This window comes from Parasteatoda tepidariorum, chromosome 6, assembly GCF_982258835.1.
Source record: "Parasteatoda tepidariorum strain Cologne lab strain chromosome 6, Ptep-v5.0, whole genome shotgun sequence".
Taxonomy (NCBI): domain Eukaryota; kingdom Metazoa; phylum Arthropoda; class Arachnida; order Araneae; family Theridiidae; genus Parasteatoda; species Parasteatoda tepidariorum.
Genome location: NC_141760.1, coordinates 23,472,496 through 23,488,368, shown reverse-complemented (window position 1 = coordinate 23,488,368; position 15,873 = coordinate 23,472,496). Strand labels below are relative to the sequence as shown.

General features: G+C 30.3%; 1 protein-coding gene across 2 annotated transcripts in view; it reads left to right on the top strand.

The window, feature by feature from the left end:
- Nucleotides 1-260: 260 nt before the first annotated feature.
- LOC107449640 (protein SSUH2 homolog) overlaps nucleotides 261-15,873 on the top strand; it is a 58,978-nt gene continuing 43,365 nt past the window's right edge. Inside the window, exon 1 of one of the 2 annotated variants that reach the window (XM_071178906.2) lies at nucleotides 261-401. The gene's annotated coding sequence lies outside the window, so the exon portion shown is untranslated. Of the gene's footprint in view, nucleotides 402-12,950; nucleotides 13,146-15,873 lie in introns of those variants that run through there. The other variant, XM_071178905.2, reaches the window with a different exon arrangement.

Below are 15,873 nucleotides of genomic sequence, written 5' to 3'. Positions count from 1 at the left end.
TTCTCAACAAATTATTAGAAAAATTAATAAACCTATCATATGTAGAATCATATTCATATTCTGAAAATAAAAATAAAGATTTAAACAATAATTTTGGTTAGAAATAAAAATTTAAACACTTTTAATGGGAATTTATATTTTAAAAAATTCTGCTTTAAGAACTTCACCTGACAATGTTGAATTTGATGTCTTAAAAAAAGCGTTATCATAGTTTTTATAAAATGTTATCTTTTGATAAAAAAGAAATAAAAAAAATTACCTGCTGGTTTAGGAGGTGTATTAATAGAGATAAAAAAAAATATCAATTCGAGCTTCGAGATAAGATTTTCTATCGATTTTTTGCTGATCTCAAAGAAATTCTCTTCCTTGAAAATGGTTTGCTGTTGAGTAGGCAAATAATGGTAAGTTTGCTTTTCTCATAATTTTCAAAATTATTACATCAACTTATTATCTAACCTTTATTAAAGCAAAAAGCCTATATTTCATTGTCTTATAAATATATTAACTGTCATATATTATTTTCACATGATTATTCTTGTTAAGTTCTAAATTTAGAAAGCATACTGGCAATTCGACGTATGAAGTATTGTTCTGATTGTAGTTTTTTATTTTAATTAAATGAGGTTAATTCCGAGACATTAATTATAATAGTTTAAAAAAATTATACGGATATATTTATATTAAAAGTACAATATGTACTTACACTTTTCTACGTATCTAATAAATGAGCTATCGTTACCTATTTGTTTATTTTTTCACTCTGATTCGACTAACTTTTGTTTTAATTCTAAACGCTACAGAATAAGAAAAATATTTCAAAAGTTGCAAGGCTTTTTATATATAGTAAATATTCTGTTTGGCTTTTCTTAAATATTATTTCTTAAGTATCTATAAAAGTACATTGTTTATTCAAACTCATTTCTTTACGTACATTCGCACTGAACACGAGATGATCGATACAAATTTTGTTATAACTATAAGCATAAAAAGTACTAATTTTGTTATTTTACCCACTTTACAATACTATGAACAAGCAAAACATAGTGATAATTGTATTTTTCATACTTAATCAAGTTAGAGCAAGCTCGAGTCGGAAAAAAAATTAACATTTTAGAAGTTGCAATAGTTCTTTTTTTACACATAAAAAGTATTATTTCTGGATTTCACTTCGTATGAATAAAACCATTATAACTTTTACGCTATTTATCGTATCTACCCGAGATGTGTTTTATTAACTCAGCATAAAAAATACACGTAGAAAAATGTGCTGTGCTCCAAAAAAATGGACCAACCTGAATAATTTTTGATCTAAGGATCGGATTTTCGCGCATTATGACTGAATCTTAGTAGTTTGAGGGAGTGCTAATGATAACTTTGTGCTAATTATTTAGTGGAGACGATGTTTTAAATTACGAAATCAGGCACAAAAACGGACTTTTTCTGAATAAACATACCTCCTTTTTCAATGGATTCGGATTTCAACTCCCAAAGAGGTAGCCGCTATTTGAGAAATATGGACACCGTATTTTAGACTGGAAAGCGAGCCAAAGTTAAAGCCTTTTAATGTTAATTTTACTTTTTACGTATTTCGCATAGTGAGATAATTTTTTAAGTGAATTGGAAATTATTTGCGCACAATTTTAAAATTCGTTAATCCAAAGATAATCTCATGCAAAAAATAAATTTTATAAAATATTTATTATTTTTTATCATTTCATTTAATTCCAGTAATGCAATGTAAAAAATATGTAATTAAAAGGTACACATTTTTTAACTTCATTTGAAAGTATGTAGTCTTACATGGCAAAATTCAAAATTTGAGCCAAATCGGTTGAATAGCTCCTGAGAAATCGAATTTTATTTATACGACTTCTTTAAAATTCGATTTCTCAAAAACTTTCCTCTAAATTCCTCTCCAATACTTCCTCAAAAGAACTATCGTCTTCTTCAATATACTTTTCTTTGTTTGCCTTTTCTACGAGTGGACTCGGATCGTTTTCTCCCGGCATGGTCCATCTTCAAAGTGCAATAACTACCGGGCGGTACTGATTTTCAGCGTCATTGATTTGCCAATTCTAGAAAAATCTTCAAAGGCAGCAGGTGGTGATCCAATCGTTATTTTCGTGAAAAATGAACATAAATTGTTCTCCCCCCTTTGCTTTCATATCTAATAAGGTGATCAATAAGGCACGCCCGACATTTATTATCTAAGTTTGAAATTTTTTGTGTCTGAATTCTGATTTTCATATCTGAATTCGGATTTAAATTAAGAAAAATAGTAATTTACTTATAATTTGCGTGTAATTCAATTCCTTTCTCTTTATAGTTATTTGTAAACTAAAGCTTTCCTTTACCTTCTAAAAATTATTTTACTTTCTCCTCCAAGAGAACAAAAAAGTGTCTCATGATTCTATACTAATGTTTCCCCCCGTCAAACTTATCGCCATTTGATTGATTATAATAACGTTTGCTTCGTGCGCAACATAGTTTCTTTCATCTATTTTGCCATAAAGCGTTTACCTGATACCTATGTTCCAAGAATGGAATATGGACTTTGTGTTTGAACTTGGCGAGCAAATAAATTCCGAAAAAAATGTTTGACATACATTTAAAAATTTATTTAATTAAGTATTTTTTTGTTTTTAGTTTTATCTCGTTTCTATAATTGCTTGATATTTTTTTTTATGAATTTAAGATGTTAGACATTATCTGTTAATTTCATTTTACTTTTATTTCGATTTAAAGGAAGTCCTAAGTTTGGAAAACTCAATCTAATACTAACCATTTTTTAAAAGTGTAATCTAAACAGTGCCGAATTTGAAATATTATTTTAAAACCAAATGTTCCATTTCTAAGAAATTAGCGCTTCAGGAGTTCGATTTTTAGATCTCATATGATACGTTGAGTTACATTTCACTTAATTCCCAAGTAGCACATAATATTAGATAACATGGGAAAATCAGTAAAATCGAACGTTATCTTGCATAACTTCTAATATTAGAACGATACAAAAGGTCGCTGTTTGTTCTGCATTACATAATATTAAATGCTATGCAAACTGATATTATCTAGCGTTCGCCGTAATATGATTTTGAATTAGTTTTGACGCATTACAACTTTCTTACGTAAGCATAGTAGGGAATTTGGAATTTGATTAATTGTGCTGACAAAGTGGAAGGGGAGTCCAAAATTGTCAAAAATGTGTTTGCATTATATTTGAACAGTCCCAAAAGTATTTTTCAAAGTGTTGGCTACAATGTTTTTTTTTTCTTCTTTTTTTTTTGTCACTGGCATTGCACATTCTTATGTATACTACTATCAATGTCAACAACTGCGTAAATTTGTAATTCTGAACCCAATCCAGAAGACAAGGGAATTGAGACAAACAAGCCTTCAAAGACTACTTTTTGGTGGAATTAACCCGCAATCGCGTTATCTGGAGAGAAAAGCCACGAAAATTCCCCACGATTCGGTATGAGGATTCTAACCCATGATTTCTCTACCATTTTTGGGAATAATTAACGTCTATACTTTGTTAGGTGCTAGTCGAAAGCAAAATTCGTATCTCTGGGATTCGAACTTGAGTGTCCCTTTAAGTTTGTTACAATGATATTGAATAGATTTTTGGTATAGATAACTCAGGAGGAATTTCCATTTCTCAAAATGTATATTATTTCCAAGATACATTTGTTGTTAACAATTAAGTTTTAAAACATATGAATTTTTTTTTTTTTTATTAACAATTTTGCTTGCTCTCTTAGCAATTTTATGCCTAATAGGTGTCGAACGAGACGAGAAATAAGGTTCTTTTTAGAAACTATTTCTGACAAAAATTTGAAAGATAGATGTAGATACTCTAGTATCAGGAGGAAATATTTCATGAAAATAATTCTGAGCCTCATATTCCGCCAGATGTCTGTAAAATGATGGATATTGTTTTTAAAATTCGCCGAATCTCAGGCCCAAGTGCGAATAAAAATGAAAAAAAAAATGCAAGCCCAAAAATATTGAGGAATAAGACAATGGAATTCGATAAGCCGATAGGACAGAAAAAAAGCCGGAAACAGTTTTGCAAAAATGCACCGAACTCGTTAGTTGTACTTCTTTTGACGGATTTCATAAACTTTCTCCCGAAGAATAAGTAGAATTGTTTGTCGATATGGCATCATTCTTTACGAAAAGGGGAAGCTATTTGTATTTCAAAAAAGGACATTTTTCAACTTCGAAGTGAATATCTTAGTCTGCTCCGTCCGAAGATATGTACTGAAGTACAAGTAAAGATGTATCTGTAATACCCACATTATGCCACTGAATCGTTTCAGTAAAAAAAAAACTGTTAGAAGCCAATGTTCTAAGAATGAAACTTTAAAAATACGCCTACATTTTTTTCGCTGAATATTTTTGTTTTTATTGTCTCAACATAATTTTCATTAACACGTCATGGGGGTCACCAGTGACCGGCGAAGCCAAGATAATTCGCATAATTCGAGTAAACACATAATTCGAGTAAATTTTAATTCTTTTAATTTCTTTATATTATTACCGTTACTAAAATGGTTTAAATAAATTAATGCAATACATACTGAGAAAATCATTTTGGCCAGACGGTCAAGCCATGTAAAATTAGCATGGCATTCAACGTGTTAATAGTGTACTTATAATATTTCAAATTCTTTGGATATTCCTAACTAAATTCGTATTTAAACAGTTCACATACTCGCACTCCACATTCAGTATTTACGCAATTATTAATTTTTACACATTTTCAAATTAACGATATAATTAATCAATTTTTTTTTAATTTAAGCATATCTTGGCAATTTTGTTAGTATAAAAGAGGAATGTTTAGATTCTTGTTAAAAATATTTAAAAAATATTTTTGAAAAGTTAAAAAATGCTATTTATTTTGAAACAATATGGTCACTCTTTTCAATTCCTACTATTCCTTCCTTCCTCAATGGCACGACAGCCCCGGGTGGGCCCTGGCCTTCTCAATCAACTTCCTCCAGGCCTGTCTCTGCCTGGCAGTTGTCTTCCAGTTTGAGACTTTTAAGACTGAAAAGTCTCTTTCCACGCAGTCGGCCCATCTCAGCTTTGGTCGACCTCTGGGCCTTGATCCGATGGGCTGAGCCGAAAAGATTGTTTGTCGGACGCTCTCTGTTCATCCGAATGATGTGACCAGCCCATTTAATTCTTTGAATTTTTACGTACTTGACAACTTCAGGCTCTCTAAGGGCCCGATAGAGTTGTGAGTTTGAACGTCTGTACCAAGTACCATCAACTTGTTTGCCCCCAAAAATGGATCTTAGGATCCGACGTTCGAAGATTCCCAAGGAATTCTCATCTTTCTGTGTTGTTGTCCAAGTTTCTGAGGCATATGTTAGGATAGGTCTGATCAAGCATTTATAAATTAACAGTTTAGTATCTCTTTTTAGTAGGTTTGAGTTTAAATATTTTTTTAATCCATAGAAACATTTACTTGCACTATTGATTCTTCTTTGTATTTCGGGTGCGATATTGCCATTAACGTTGACTTCAGAACCAAGATAAACAAAACTGTTTACTTTTTCAAACTTGTATTCACCAATTTGCAAGTGAGTTGTAGAATCAGTTATTTTGGTGCATAGCATGTACTTGGTTTTCTCCTGGTTAATAGTGAGATGCATTTTTTCTGCCTCTTTTTCCATGGATAGAAAGGCTTGCTTTAAGTCAGATTGTGTTCGAGCTATGATGTCAATGTCATCGGCAAAAGCGAAAATTTGGACAGACTTATGAAAGATATGTCCTCTGGTATTGATTCCTGAATCTCTGATAATTTTTTCTAATGCCAAATTGAAGAGTAGGCATGCCAAAGCATCGCCTTGCCTTACACCATTTTTTACCTCCATTGGTTCCGAGAAGTCATTTTGGATTTTAACTTTCTGCATGGTCTTACACAGTGTAAGTGTGGTGAGTCGTACAAGCTTGTCCGGGATATTGAATTCTCGCATAGCTTCAATGAGTCGCCTCCGGTTTACACTGTCGTAAGCAGTTTTGAAATCCACAAATAGGTGGTGGGTACCAATTCCAAATTCCCTGGTCTTTTCCAGAATCTGTCTTATGCAAAATATTTGGTCAGTTGTAGACCTGCCCCTCCTAAAGCCGCACTGGTATTCACCAATGATGTTTTCTACATAGGGGCTAAGTCTGTTAAATAGAATTTTTGAAAAGACTTTATATGCAGTGCAGAGCATGCTGATACCCCGGTAGTTTGAACATTCAAGAATGTCTCCTTTTTTGTGTATAAGACAAACAGTGCTGTGTTTCCATTCTTCCGGGAGTATCTCTTTTTCCCATACTGATGTTAGAATATTATGTATGGCCTTTAACCCATCTGGTCCTGAGTTTTTTAAGAATTCTGGTGATATCAAATCTGGGCCAGGAGCCTTGTTGTTCTTAAGTTTTTGAACTGCTTCTTCAACCTCAATCATTGAAAGAGGTGCTATACACTCTTGGTTAACGTTTGGTGAACAGGACTCTGTCTGAACGCACTCTACATTAAGTAGGTTGTCGAAGTGTTCATTCCACCTATTGAGAATGTCTGTTTTATCGCTTAAAATATCTCCATCTTTATTTCTGCAAAGGTTGGTTCTAGGTTTGAACTCTTGACGACCAAAGTTAATGCCACGAAAGAAAGCTCTGCTCTCATTAGACCCTCGGAGATGTTCAACATCCTTAAAGAGGTCTTCGTGAAAAAACTTTTTCTTCGACCTATGAACTTTCTTTTCTTCTCTTCTTGCAGTTTTGTATTTCTCTACTGATGCTCTTGAGTGTTTTTTACTGAGCATCATATTATATGCATCGTTTTTTCTTTGGGTCGCGTTGCGACATTCTGTATCAAACCAATCCTTTTTCTCAGCTCTTTTTATTTTGCTTATTACATTATCACATGTGTCCAATAGGGCTTCTTTGAAAGAAGTCCACTTTCCATCTATGCAATCAATATTAATTCCTACTATTAGTTCACCCTATATTTATATATCTTGTTCAAATTTTCAATCGTTAATAAAATATTTCTTTTTTCATCCACTCAAGTTCAAAAACATTTTTTTAAACTTGTAATGGACGACACTTGATGTTAAAACGGTTTCTTTTTCAGATATTAATTCATTAAATAAAAATAATTCATTTTAAATAGGAGAAAAAAATTTCTCTTACATAAGATATTTGGCGGGATATGAATTTAGGAATAAAGTCAGTGGAGAAGCGTGTAGATCGCTAGAAAAAAAAATTGTCTTTTTCAGATTCTAGTTTGAATCAAGGTGGGAACAAAATGGAAAATGAATAAATTAGTGAGATTGAGAGAAAGTGTGTGTGAGAGAGAATTTTGCTTCACAAACGGACAATGCGAAAGGAAAGCGAAAAGAAATTACTACAACAAGCGACGATTAGAGAAAGAAAAAACAAAAGCGCCAAGAAAAGCTTGCAAATGAAAAATAATTGAAACGTTATTTAAAACAAGTAACTGAAATAAAAAGTTTATTGTTGACCTACGTAGGAATTGACTTGAAACAAACTCATTAATTCCGACCACAAGGAATAAATAGTTTTATTGCATACGATTGACAGAAATAGAATAGAAAGATGGATAGATCTAACAGTAATACAGAGAAAGTTTTAAACATTGTCTTCTAAGTGTATTAGAGAATCTATACGCTGCAAAATTTTCTGCATTAATGAATATAAATAAACGATTCCAAACTATTCGAATAGATGAGTCACATTAGAGGTCACCAGTTTGATATTTTTTTTTTTTTTTTTTTTTTTTTTATAATTTTGAGTATATTATTTCTCAGAAGTCTGACTTGTTGAATTTATGACTTACAAACACTCGAACTTATCGGAATATTCCATTTAAATACTGAACTTATTTGAATTTGATCTTTCCCTCTAAAAGGTTGTGAAGCTTGTAAGTTTTTTTTTTTTTTTTATAAAAAAAAATAAACAATTTTGCATGATATAATTTATGTACTTTAATTCGCTTTTATAGAAATTTCAGAGCCCAAATTACAGCGACATTAGCCGAAGTCAGCAAATAGTAACATGGTTTTATTATTTATTTTTTCCTAAAACCATTTCTTACTAAAACTATTTATAAGTGAATGAAACAAAAATGCAAAATTCTTTTTTACTTTCCTAAATTTTTGAAAAGGACTTTATTTTGTTTGTTTTATTTATTATTTTTACATTTTCAAGTTTTATCTATCCTCCGTTCGATACAGAATTGGCAAAGAAATGTAATGCTTCTATTTGTATCGAAATTTTTTTTTTTGTTGCCACATTTAATGTTTTTAAATGCATTTCACGTAACATTTTTTCCAAACTGTATTTGTAACCAAAATTTCGACAAAATTTTTTTTCGAATAAATAATTAAATAATTATTACGAAGAATTATCGAGGAAAGTAAAACATTTTCATAATTCCATAAATTCAGCTAATACTATCCTCATTATTTTATAACTACATAGTTGGCACAAAAAAAAATATTTATGATGCACTGGTGGTAAAAGGAAAAAACAATGTTTAAACTTATAATAGTTCACTTAGTTCTTTTTTTTTTTTTTTTTTTGTTTTTACGTTATTTTACTTCTTTTTGTGGTTAATTTTCAAATTCTTTTTGCACCGAAGTGTATATCACTTTATTTTTAACATCATATTTTATGTTTCGATATATTATCTAGGAGCATAATGATAATATGTTCATAGATAAAAACATCGCATTTAGTGAGATTATTGTTCAGTCTTAAGTATCAACCAACGAAGGGCAATTTCATAGTTGTCCGATTAAAACATTTTTATTTTTTGAAGTTATTGGAAGAATGTTTTTCTTCATTTTTTTTTTCTTTATTTAAGTAATATTGATGCTTATAACTTGATGTTTTATTGCAGTTTGATTTCTACATTGTAATTTAACGTTCAACTTTTTAAAAAAATCGGTTCTATTACATTTTAAAGAGATTACCTAGTGATTTTCCCTTAGTTTTTTTTTTTTCTAAATGAATCAGCATAATAAATAACAACATATTTGCTTCCACATTCCACATTATTCTTAATTTTGAATAAAATTTTAATATTAAGGTAATTATTGGAATTTATAAGCACGTCATACCAAAAAAATATTCATGACTGCTATATTTTTTTTTATTATGTCTCAATACTTAAAAAAGAAAATTTAAAAAAAGGCTAGGAAGCTCAACCCCCTGCTCGTTCCTTTTCACCTCATTCTCATTTCATCATTATTAATTTCTTCTTAAACGTAAATATTTTCTACAAAAACACAAAATATTTTGGTTTTAAAATATGAATTATTTTAGCTTCATGTAAAGTAAATTTCGTTCGCATGTTAATCATAATGACATGGTCAACCTGGATTTGAAAAATAATAATCTAAACCTGAAAAAAAAAAAAAAAAAAAGGTTTAATTCTAAAAACACAGACTGTGTGATTCAGTAAAAAGAAATTGAGAATTCTACTCGTTGACCTAAACTTATAACAATTTTTAGAGGAAACGGTTCTTATATCTCTTTATAATTTTTTTTATTTAATTTCACTGTAAATGTTAAGCTTTATGACTGGCAATACATAATCCCCCTCTTTTTTTTTGGGGGGGGGAGCTTTTTGGTTGACATCTACTCGAGAGCTTGTTTGTAAAGAAATAAGAATCTCGTGAAGTAAAAATTAATTTTCTACAATAAATAGTCAATTTTTAAGCAAAGAAAAAATAAATAAATAAAAATCATAGAAAAACACTTAAATTTTCAATAAGTTTTTAACAAATGAGAATTTCAAAAAATATATATATATTGTTAAAATTATAATACAAAATGGTCCTATCTGTAAAATTTTAACACTGTAGTTGCATTGCAATAGACAGAAGATAAATGTGCATGTTTTTTTAATAAAAGTTTAACAATTGATAATTAACTATCAATCGAATTGCCTTTTTTATTTTTATTTTTTTATTTATTCCATCGAATTCTTTCTACACTTTTCTACACACATTCGCAATTTCAAGTCTTACAGATTTTGATCAGCAACGGATCAGCAGCAGATTTGATTAACGTAAAAAGCTAGTTAAAATTAGCAAAAAGTACTTAAAATTACAACAACTTTCGAACGAATTGGAATTTTGAAAACAACTCTGTGTTAAGTTCATCAGGCCAGAGGCCCTTTCAGCATGCTAAATTTTATCTTAGTTAGTTCCATTCCCACGGTCCATATAGTATTTTTTTTAAAAGAAATTTAATAGTTGACAGTTCTCGAGCAATTTATATCGTATATTATTATTTTTTATATATCATCGTAATTCCTGTTCACTTTTCTACTCACATTAGTTATTTCAAGTTTTCGACGCTTTGTAATTTTTCAGCAGCGAAGCAAAATGCAATGGAAAGTTAAACAACCAACGCAGCGACTGACAGCCACTGGTCGGTGGCTTACATTTTTTTAACATAGTGAAAAAAGAAAAAAAAATATTGTTATTGCCGTCGTCACTGTTTTTGAAAATTTTCAACGAGTGCGTTTCTCTTTCCTACTATCAAAAACTACAAGATGATGAAATTTTCAATGTCTCTGTAGAAATGTTGTTATTGTATGAGATCACTAAATTTTGCGTAATTTTACACCGCAGTTTTTTTCCCCTTTGACATATACTGAGCACCTAGGATAGCAAACGTAACCTCCAATATCATTTAAATAAGAGAACATTATAGTCTGTATCAGTGGCGTACGCAGAATTTTTTCAAGGGGGGTGTTCTTAATTTTCTGAAACTACTAAATGAAATTCGAGTATGTAATAAAGCACTATTATTTCCCTAATTTAGACAGCTAGACAATTTTTACTTTTTATTTAGACAACATTGTTTAGTTAAATTTTGTTTTGATTTTTTAAATTTAAGAACATAATGTAATATCTTCTGAAAAAAGTCATATGGGTGGGAAGTAACACTTTGAGGGCCACTTTCACATTATCAGATTTTGTTATGCTAGAAACATTTTCTTCAACGGAAATATCACATTTCCGTACAACAGAAAAACTTACATTGGTACTAGATGCTGTCACCTCACTAATTTCAGGTCGTGATTTTTTCTCAAAGTAATTAAAAATTGTTAAATTCTTGCGTTTTGACATCCTAAAGATCCAAGAACAGCAAATATATATATATTGTATTGGCACAGAAATATCCGTAACGTTACGATCTCAAAGTTTCGAGCTAAATTGAATAACTTCAACGAGCACAGTATCACCAATGGTATTGTTACTGATTTCTTCACTAGACGAAATAGTGGCGACGACTGGTTCAGCGATTGAATGAACTTTTTGTTAAGACAAAACAGATTTAGCGACAAGCTCCGAAAGACAAGCGGCAGAGATACCTCTTAGCCTGACTAACTAACTCCACTAACTAACTATTCAAGTTTTATCAGAGTACCTATCCAGGGTTGGATATCTGCTCTTTCATCTCAATAGAAAAATAAATTGGAGGATGGGAAGGGGGTTGCTGCGTTAACAGTAAGTTAAATCTCAGAATGTACAATAGTTGAAAATCATAATTCTAGTCTGGGTTATACATAACAATAAAATCGCAATTTGATACATAATAATAAAAACAATTGAAGATAAAAGAAAAGTAAATTATTTACACTATTCTAGGATTCCAGAATCATCGCGTAAAGACCTCGCGTATGACAGCCAGTCTCGTAAACTATCGCGACTGGCAGGACAGAAAGGAACCAGTCCGTAACATTATCACGTGAATTTGGTTTCAAAAGTATAACCCTATTACAGTAAATATTTTTTCAGTATTCAGAGAAATACCGTGAGAAAAAAAAGTAGGCATAAGGCAAATAAAAATATATAGTCTTAAAAAATAATAGCCAGCATAATTTCTACTAAAATTTTCATTTTTGCCATTTTGTCTGAGCTCAAGGGGGGTGTTTCAACCCCTAAACCCCTCCCTTGCGTACGCCACTGGTCTGTATAAAGAAAGAAATCTCCTTGATTTCGTCTGGAGCTGTTACTGTGACTATTACGATGTTTAGATAAAACTTTAAGAAGGCTTTTGGTTCTAGTCGGTAAGAGAAAAGGAATCAAGGGAGAGTGAAGATCCCCTCATTGAAATGCGCTAATTCTTGGTTCCATGCAGTGGCGAAGGGGTTCTTTCTTACAAACTACAGATATTCAGTTATTTTATGTCAATTCTGATAATTTTTTAATGCTTCACGCCATTTAATTTAACGTTAAATATTAACAGTAGAAGGAAATCTCACTTGTAAATGCCATTAATGCATTAATTAAAAGATACAAAAATGGGTATAAACATTCATCATCGGAACAATACCTTTCCTGCAGCTCTTGACGCGTTTAATAGGCGATTAGAACGCTTGAATACGCCATCTGGGGAGAGCTCGGTTTCATGCCTTTGGCTCTTTTCCCCTCCCTGTCCTCCTCCTTTCAGTTGTATAGGAATGTACATACTACGATATTTTCCCTTTTCTTAATATTTTTCCTTTTCATTTAATAAAAATACTTTTCAAATTTTCTTATGATACTTTCCTTTGGAACTATGTTTAATGTAGTTTTTAGTTCCAATTTTCTTATGATACTTTCCTTTGGAACTATGTTTAATGTAGTTTTTAGTTCCATATAGTTTTAAAAATTAAAAGATTTTAATCTACATGAAGATCAAGACAGAAACTAACGTACTTCCTTCCTCTATGACTCTCCATCCGTTAATGGTGAAACCATACAAAGTGTTGCCATAGGTAGAGAGTTCTGCTCTACGCTACCTGCAGCCCATTTCGATCGCCAATTGCTCCAGTAAAAATTTTCCACAAGTCAGAAACAAAATGCTATAAGCGAGAAAAATAATTAGCTAATTTTGATTGGCAACAAGATATTTGTCCAATCACTAACACCGGACATTATGAAACTGAAACTAAAACAAACAATAGGTATATTAAGCGGGCTGTCACATGTTGTCAGAATTCCATGAACATTTTTATTTCTCTTTTTATTAAATCAGAAGCTGTATTTAAAGATCAAAGTTTCAGAATTTCTTGGAAGACATTATTTTGGAAAGTCTTGACTTGATCCCTCTAAAATGTAAGACTTACTGTTTAATATTGAACAAAGAAAATGCATTTTTGCTTGTCCTCTAATATTCTTGGTCATTTTAATTAGAAATGCCCTAACAGAGTATGAATTCGAATTGCTGATAACCCGCTCATTTTGTTTTATGCCGCATTGAAGTAATTTTAAAAATATGTTTGTATTCCAAGCCATTGTAGTTCAGCTTTGGTTTCAGAGATACCCAAGATATTCTTTTTATTTCTTATCAGTATATTAAATGTTAAAAAACTGAAGCATACGTAACTAATATACATAAATGCAACAATATATCAACAAGTTATTTTACTACTATATGTGACGTTTAATAGGTACTATCTATAGGTATTACTACCCTGAAAGTTTTAGTGTTATATTAACTTTGCGAATGTATTTTTATGATTTTGTGCTTGAAGTTAGAATGATAGCAGGAAGACATATTTGTAAACTTTTATCTTTTGCATTAATTTAATTCCCTTTAAGGGGTAAGTCCTTCCTAGCATTTGATTAGTGATACTCTTTAGTTTTGGCTGTTACTGTCTTCCAGATTTTGAATGTTATTGCACCTATACAATTATATGTGAAAGGGAAAAAAAATCATTTGTTGTTCGTTGATATGAAAAATAGTAATCTAAAATTGAGGACTTACAGATCTGATTAAAATAGACTGCTTTTATGATTTAAGAAATATCTATATATTATGCTTGAATTCCTAACAGCAGTCTTGCCTTGGTCCTAGTGAGGCTCAAACATTTTTCCAGTTAAGTTCCTTCGCAATCAAGCACTATTAGATCAAAATTAAGGTGTTTAATGTTGCTTTAATGGACCTGAGTATCTAAACTATGTATTTAACTTTTGTCTCATCTATCTAAAGGAGGTAGTTTTAATTAAATATTGGTCCTATCTTGGCAGAAAAATTTTGCTTGATTCAGGCTCGTGGTATAGGCCTAGTAAGTGGCTGCATAGGGCTCTGAGTGAGTAGGTGCCAGTGTCTAGTAAGGTTAGATTTGTTTCTAAAAATTATGTTTTTTTCCCTTTCTAAATTTTTTTTTGCTTGCTTGTTGAAAAATAAAAGTTAAACTGAACTTATTTTCCTAAAATAAAATGTTGAAATATATCTATTACTCTGGTAACAAAATAACCCTTTAAACTGTGTAACAATCCAGCATTCCTTGTCTTTCTTATTCCTTATCCTATTTCTATATCGTGATATTTCGCTCAAACTACAATCGCCGAGGTGCCAATAGATTTTAAACTTGCAAATTTTTTAATAAAACACTTGTAGATGTGTGTTTGCCTGGGGGTGGCTACGAGTTTTTCCATTTGAGTTGATCCCTTTCTGTGATTTTTTTTTATTTTTTAGTTTCTCGCGGGCCACTGCCCGGAAGTTTCCAAGACTAGGCGATTATTTTGCCACAGGTCACGATACAAAAATCTCCCCCATGCTCTGACAATTTACGATCTGCTGATATAGAGATGACAGTCACTTATTAAGACTAAAGCCTTTTGAGTAATGTTCCTTCGAGAAAACGCTTTGGGGACAATGGGAGTTATTTGAGTATTATAATTTCATCTCCCAAAATGCCCTGAGAAAAATTAATGAAATGGTATGTGTTTTTTCTGTAAAGAAAAATGGGATGTGGCAAATATTGGTGCGACATTGGTCTTACAGAAACAATACAAAATTAAGGTAAACAAATGAGCTAAAGGTGGTTTCTGATTTGCCAGAAAGATTAACTATTATGTACTATGTTAAAGGAAGGGTATAATAGACACTTTTTTAATTTTCTGTTGCGCAGTGCTTTAAAAGAAAGTATCCATCTAAAATTTTTATTAATTTTTGAATTTATAAAGGTATATCAGCAATTTCAAATGTTAGTTTTTTACTTCATTCTAAAAGTAAAGTTTACATTGTATTACTTTCTTTCAGTTAAATAATAATTTTCTAAATTTTCCCTTTTTGAAATGTATTATAAAAGTTTTATAATTATATTGTTTTCTTTTCGTTAAAAAAGATTTCTAAATCATGAAAAAAAAATTTTCTTTTAATTAGTTTGAAAAATGTTAATGTTAGATTATAGCATTCATTGTTATAAATAGTTATTAAATTAGTTCTTTTGTTCTCCATTCTATTGTATTTTCATTTATTTTTGTGTAATTTTAAAATATTTTCAATTTAAATTAAAATTTTTAGTTAATTATTCTGCAATTGATAATTTTATCCGTGAGACTTTTAGCCAGACTTTAAAAAAATTAAAAAAAAGCCAAATAAATATAAAAATAATATAAATAGTAATAAAATAATATATAATTCATTGATGTATTGTTGATTTTTCAGATTTCAAAATATTTTGTTTTTCTATATTTTTGTGCTTAATTTTCCTTGTTTGTAATTTTCTCAATATTCAACTTTAATTTTATTCAAATTTGACATAATTTTAAAATTATAATGTTTGTTACTTCTCACATCGATAAATAATAATCTTAAATGTATGATTTTTTTTTTTTTTGAAGTTAAAAATATTATTATTTTTTTTTAATTTTTCCCATTTTAAAATTTAGTGATTTCATTTATATTTAAGTTATTAATTTTTACTTTCTTACTGTTTTTCTTTAAATAGTAGTACAATTTTTAAAATTTCTTAAATATTTACTAATAAAAGATTATATTACTGCATTTAGTTTTTTTTCTTTCATAATATTGTATTTGCTTTTTTTTTGCATA